Below are 6,997 nucleotides of genomic sequence, written 5' to 3' on the forward strand. Positions count from 1 at the left end.
AGAGAGAGAGGCAGAGGGAGAAGCAGGCTCCATGCACCGGGAGCCTGATGTGGGGATTCGATCCCGGGTCTCCAGGATCGCGCCCTGGGCCAAAGGCAGGCGCCAAACTGCTGCGCCACCCAGGGATCCCAGATGCTGCCATTTAGATTAGCTCTTAGCAGACATTGGAAGAAAAGGTATAGCGTTCTGCCCAGGTCCTGTTTTTGGTCCAAGTTTATACTGCCCAGTTCGTTCCAGCGCCACATACCAACTGGAGCATTTCCTTCACCGGTAAGTATTGTAGGTCTTAGATTGCAATCGTTCAAAAAAGAAGCACTCGTCGGTAACACATTGAGAAGCCAGTAACCTTCCATCTTCCTTCGTAGCAGGATAGCGATTTGCACATACTCCTCTGACGGACACAACGCCTCTCTCTTCTACTTGAAGTTGCAATTTGACGTGAGGATCGCTCTTCTCCCCGACCCCGTCCACCCGGCCCTCGGGGTGCATCCGCAGGAAGAAGCCCCCGTTTTTGCAGTACAGCCTCTTGGGGTCCTTGAAGTGGCCGGGCGGGAAGGCGCCGGCAGGGCGGGCAGCGTGGTGATGCTCCCGGCTGCCATGCCCCACCCCGGGGGGGCTCTGCCGGGGTGTCCGCGCCCCCAGAGCCGCGCGAGGAGCCGCCGCCGCCCCCGGGCCCGGGCCGACCCGGTCCGGGGCGCGGCCATGCCCCCGGCCCTCCAGCCTCCCGCCCGGCAGCGCGCGGCAGCGCCCGCGGGCCCCCAGCCTCGCGCGGTCCTGCAGCTCCCCTCGCCAGCTGCCCTGGCGCGCGAGCCGTGAGCTGGGCGCGGGGCCCGGGAGCTGAGCGCGGGGAGCTGCACTCGGGGCCGGGGAGCTGCACTCGGGGCCGGGGAGCTGCACTCGGGACCGGGGAGCTGCACTCGGGCTCGGGGAGCTGCACTCGGGGCCGGGGAGCTGCACTCGGGACCGGGGAGCTGCACTCGGGACCGGGGAGCTGCACTCGGGCTCGGGGAGCTGCGCGCGGGCCGAGGAGCTGCACTCGGGCTCGGGGAACTGCACTCGGGCTCGGGGAGCTGCGCGCGGGCTCGGGGAGCTGCACTCGGGGCCGGGGAGCTGCGCCCGGGCTCGAGGCCTGGGAGCTGTGCTCCTGGAGATCATCTTTGAATTCTGACTACTGCGCAAGGCATCTAAGGTATAAGGGGAAGTACCAAGAACTGCTTGGATGAAGCAGTTTTGAAATATCTCTGAAGAGATATACAATTTGAGAGCCCTAGAAGGAAAGGACTGTCTGTGTAGTTCATCACTCTTTTTGTAGTGCCTAGCATGGTGGTTGGCATAACAATCAATAAACAGTTATTGAATAAGTAGACAATGAATAAATAAGAAACACTCTTGCATCTGGGAGTGGAGAATGGGAGAATACACCAAAACCCAAAGTCACCGGGATGTCAAAATCAGGTGTTCATTGAAAGTGATAGGAACCAGGACTAGAAATCAGTAATAACGTAGATGAATGAAAATGGACCAGCAGTTCAGCTGAAGAAGAAATCAATAGGCAACCAGGGAAGAGGGAATAAGGAGATGAGATTAAAATGAATATTTTGCAAGAAGATATATGGAATAGATTTTGGTGAGAAAGAAAGGAGCAAAAGCAGATGAGGCCAAGTCCTTCATAATTTAAGAGGGATTCGAAAATAGCTTTGAAAAAAAAAAGGAAGGAAAATAGCTTTGAAACTGACGAACTGGGATCCTGGGCCGCTCACTCCGCAGGCCTCGGGAGCGGGCGTCCCGCCCCAGCTCAGCCCCGCGACCGCAAGTACAGGTGCCCCGCCTGACCCTTCCGAGCCCCGACGACCCCGAAGTGCCTGACCACGCCTACCCACTGCGCCTGCGCGAGGCGCCCCTCTCGGGCGAGCAAGGAGCCTGGCGCTGGGTGGGCCGAGAGGCTCGTCGCGCCTGCGCGGAGGGCCCGGGGAGCAGCGTCGTTACTTTCCAAACGAGTGGCGGGAACCGTTGGAGGCTGTGGCGTCGCCGTCTGCCGGGCCGCAGCCGCTCCCTCGTGCGTAGGCCTGGCCATGGCGCTGCAGCTCTCCCGGGAGCAAGGCATCGCCCTGCGCGGGAGGCGGAAATCGTGGCCGAGTTCTTCTGTGAGTCCCCCTCGCGCAGGCCAGAGGGCGGGGACTGCTGAGGCCCGGCCGGCCCGGAGGCGGGGGCCGGGGGTGGGGGGCGGCTCTGCTCCAGCGCCCGCCTGGCTGGAGAATCTAATCTAGGCGCCTTGCTCCTGGGGGAGCGGGAAGCCCAGGTGCTGCCCGGCCTGCCTCGCGCCGCGCCCCTGCACCAGCATCCTTGCGGGAAACTGCGGGTCCCACCCGCTTCCCAGCCCCGGCACCACCCCGAGCGGTGGAGCCCCAGTACACTTTGAACAGCCCGTCCACCAAGCTTTGATTCCGGTACTGACAGCCATGGACCAGATTTAGGAAACTCTGTCCTGGACCAGGCCATGTTTGTACCCTCTGATAGACGCCGGCAGGAGAAGAGGAGGGAAAAGTGAGGGGGAGAGGCTTGCTCTGGAGCATCGGACCGGTTCATCAGTTGCTAATCCAGACGCAAAAGCCTGTTTCAGCACCCTGCGGTCACATAACCTGAATTGGGGCTTGCATTACCCTGAGCTTGTAGTTCTACTTTGACACTAGGTTAATGCAGTTTGGCATTTTTATTCCTGCATAAACGCAGGTATCGTGTTCTTTTCACTTAGAAGCAACATTTTTAAGGATTTTCAGTGGCACTTTTCACCTACCCTGCTTTCACCAAGACACCCACAAACGTACATTTAGCTTTTTCGGTTTGATACCATGAATGAAACCGTAGCCACATCTAAATAGGTTTTATTTTCCAGAGTTGCAAAGTGAAAATGACTTTAACATTCCTTTTGTTTTCAGCATTTGGCATCAACAGCATTTTATACCAGCGTGGCATATATCCATCCGAAACCTCTACTGGAGTGCAGAAATACGGACTCACCTTGCTTGTAACAACTGATCCTGAGCTCATAAAATAACTCAATAATGTAGTGGAACAACTGAAAGGTATTTAATTGTTGAAAACCATTTTGAGTTTTGCAGGCCTTCTTGGACCCGTAATTTGTGGCATCTTGGTGTTCATTTTTCAGCTCTATACAAAGAGGTGTAAAACACTGCAATCTCATAGTGATTCTCAATCCGAAGGAAGCAAATAATAAGTTGAAAGAAAGTCCACTCTTCCCTACCACATTTTGAGTGGGTTAAATACGTTGATGTTAGAAATCTGATCTGGCTTCACAAAACAGTCTCTATCAACTCCCTTTGATTTTTGCATTTCGTGTAGCCAGGTGGAGCAAGTTGGAATTTTACATAACTATGATGGTGTTTATTATTGGAGAGAAATCCACTATATATTTTTAACATGATATGTTTTCTATAGCTGTCTAGTGATTAAAACCATCATTATTTTATAATAAAACAAAATGAAATTGGATCTAGCCTGGGAACTAAACTTAAAAAAAAAATACTACTAATAGAGTACCCAATAAAGTTTTCTAATGTCTTACTGTCTTCATTTGTCTTTGTTAAAATCCTGCCAGTAAGTTAGCCATTTCTATCTGAACACTCATTGTTTTTTCTTAGCTTAAGAAATTACTGAATACTTGTTGAATGAATACTTGTTCTCCATCTACTCTTTTTTCCCCCCATGTTTTTCTCTACTTAGGAGTCTCACTTCTAATTTTTCTGTGTTATAGGATGTTTCTCCCTGGCTCCTCATTTGACCTTCCAAAACTAGTTCCAAAAAAACATTACAGTAATTTTTTTTTAATTCCTGAGTCATATATATTTTGTTTCAAGAGGCTTTATTTTTTAAATTCTATTAATTGTATTTTTATCATCTTCAGGGCTAAATCACCCAGGGCTATACTCAGATTATTTAGCCTGAAATGTAGAAGTAACTAAGAATCTATGTCACCTTCATTTGATGAAGAAGCAAGCCCTGCCTAAGCTACTGGTTTTTAGGTTGTCTCCTTTAAGACTACACTGATGACATTTCACCTCAGTTGTATGTAGACCTCCCTATTTAATCTGTCCCTTTTATTTAGAATGGAGGAATTGCTCTTCTTAGAGGCAAATTGTTCGATCTCTGTAACCTTTTGCATATTTAATGGTATTTACTTGCAGAACTGAAGTCAAGTGAGAATTCCCTGAGTCAAATTTTCCTATATTCTCTTATTGGATCACACACTGCACCTTCTTAGCATTTATTACAATTAAAATTTTACATTTATTGCTGCAGTGATTAGATTAATGCTCATCTTCTGCAGTTTACCTTGGATTAGAGTATACTGCATGTTCACTACTCTGTCCTTAGCCTTCAGTACTAGCTACATCTGGTACAGATACTGAGAATTGGAAAATGGGAGCTAGGTTATTGTGAGGCAAGTTTTCTGTATAGGTTGGAGGAGTTCCAAAATACCAGTGGCAGGAATTTGCTAAGGGTAGAAAGTGAGACCTGGGAAGAGTTACTTTGGAATGCAGTGAACCATAAAAGATGCCTTGTTATGTATTGCAGGTTGGTTATACAAGTGTTCAGTTCAGAAACTGGTGGTAGTCATCTCAAATATTGAAAGCGATGAAGTCCTTGAAAGGTGGCAGTTTGATATTGAGTGTGACAAGACTGCAAAAGATGACAGGCAAGTATGAATTAAATTGCTCCCACTTTCATAGATTTTTTTTTCCAAAACTTGTTTCTTGACTAAATGAGTTCTAACTATATCGAACTAGTTTCGTATAAGTAGTTTGTTTCTAACTATGTTAGATTCAATCTTTCATCTCCCGTGGAGAAGAATTAGACTCTCAAACTGTGCTCACAAAAGAGTCGTGCCTATTATGGACTTGTATAGTGTACTCTTAACATAATTGCCCTTAGTCTAAAATCCATACATTTCAACCTTTAGTATTTATGGTGCTATATGTAAGCTACACATGATGTATTAGGTGGGCCATTTTATGAATTGTGTCAAGGTACTTTTAACCATGAAGTATTATCCTAGACTTTCTCCTAGCTTGATCTGCAGATCTACTGTATTTCATTTAATGCTATGAACTTCCTAAGACACTCTTAACTGAAGTTCTTAGATCCTCTGGATGGGAAATGCCCCTCATTAAATGCTAATTCTTAGCATTGTCCTAGGCATGCTTACTTGTAAACTCAGAACCCTCTCTCATAATGATATGTAGTTTGTTCCTGAAGCCTTTGGTCTATTTTAGAAAATGTTTAATTATAAAAACAACTTGATATAACATCTTATTTGAAGCACTACAGAATTAGACATTTAGGTATTACTAAAAATGCCAAAATGATTATGCCAATTAAAGATCTTAGACACTACTTGTTATCTTTATTTTACAATATGCTGAATGTTTCCTGAGTTGAAGCACTTGGCAGGTTTTCTAGTCATCTGTTATTTAATGACCTGATACTAAGATCAGCCTTAAAAACTGGAATAATAAATGAAATTATAATTGTTTTTTAAAAATTCCTTTTGAATGCATTACTTAATTTGAGTTTTGAAGCATTTAATCAAACAAATAATCTTACCAGTGTTTTAAATAACTTGTTAAAACTTAAAATGAATCAACTCATTTGGTTTCTTCAGTAGCACACCCAGAGAAAAGTCTCAGAAGGCTATCCAGGATGAGATCCGACAGATCACAGCTACCGTGATGTTTCTGCCGCTGTTGAAAGTCTCTTGTAAGTATTATATGACTTCACGTTGGTTCAGATTTGTTGTGGAAAGACTAAGCTATTTAAGAATTAGTTTTGTTGAATTTTTTCTTAATTATCCATGTCATGGTATATAAGTGAGAAAAACGTCATGAATCTAAAGTAATGCTGGTTGCATTTATTTACAAGTGCTGAATAGGGAAAGAATGAAAGTTTCCTACAGTACTCCTGAATATTTTGATGTAATTTCTTCCATTACTTTTATTTTCTACACATTTCCTTGTATATAATCAAGACTTACAGGTATAACTGTGTCTTTCTTTTCTAGCTTAGTTACTCCTTCATTCATCAGATATACCCTAAATGCCTACGGTATGCCTGACACGGTTCTGGGCATTGGGATACAGCGGTCACAGAACCAAGATGTTCTCTTTCTCTGGCTTAGATTCATGCTGCCTCGTGATTAATTATATACTTTCTGCAAATATCTTTAATGGTTTTTCTCTTTGAAAAAAAAAAAAAACTCGAGTTTTTTCATTAAATAAAAAGGAGTACAGTATTTTCTGTACTAAAATTTCCATTGAAGAAATGCAATTAGCTAATATAACTGATTAGAGATCAAGCTAAACTAGCTTTTCTGACATGATAGGTAGCTCACATGTGAGGGAGACAGCAAGGATAGTTGTACCTTTCAAAAAATAGTTGTACTTTAATGATCTTATCCCCAATTTAGGTTCATTTGACCTACTGATTTATGCAAAGATTTGGTTGTACCTGAAAAATGGGAAGAGTCGGGGCCAGCGTTTATTACCAATTCTGAGGAAGTCTGTCTTCGTTCATTTACTATTACTATCCACAAAATAAATAGCATGGTGGCCTATAAAATTCCCACCAATGACTGAGGATGAGATAAGGACAGTGATGTAGTTCTCAGATGCGGTTTTCCTGAAACCAAGTCAAGTATAGTTGATAAATTATGTTTCACTGGTTAATTTTTAGACTGGGAAAACAACACAACATTATACATCTATTGAACTGTGCATAATTGTTTCTTTTTTTGTTACCTGTATGACTTTATACAGGGTTGGCATAAATTATTGCACGTTGTTCAAAAGGGAACTAGCAGATCACATCAGCATTGTTGTCAAGTCCTTGAAAGTAGTAACTGCAGATGGATAACTTTTGCCATAAAGCTAAATGCCTTATTAAATCAGACCTTTTGGTCAAGTACTTTGACTCTGGAATATAG

At 44.7% G+C, this 6,997-nt stretch overlaps 2 pseudogenes across 1 annotated transcript; one reads left to right on the forward strand and one right to left on the reverse strand.

Moving 5' to 3' along the window:
- Nucleotides 1-135: 135 nt before the first annotated feature.
- On the reverse strand, nucleotides 136-599 carry LOC144320137 (fibroblast growth factor 2 pseudogene; annotated as a pseudogene).
- Nucleotides 600-1,013: 414 nt separating this feature from the next.
- LOC144320826 (mitotic spindle assembly checkpoint protein MAD2A-like) lies at nucleotides 1,014-6,650 on the forward strand (annotated as a pseudogene). Its single transcript, XR_013386458.1, has 5 exons — nucleotides 1,014-2,144; nucleotides 2,937-3,083; nucleotides 4,594-4,714; nucleotides 5,684-5,775; nucleotides 6,482-6,650. The product of XR_013386458.1 is annotated as a mitotic spindle assembly checkpoint protein MAD2A-like (transcript).
- Nucleotides 6,651-6,997: the final 347 nt, after the last annotated feature.

Source organism: Canis aureus, chromosome 9 (genome assembly GCF_053574225.1).
Source record: "Canis aureus isolate CA01 chromosome 9, VMU_Caureus_v.1.0, whole genome shotgun sequence".
Taxonomy (NCBI): Eukaryota; Metazoa; Chordata; class Mammalia; order Carnivora; family Canidae; genus Canis; species Canis aureus.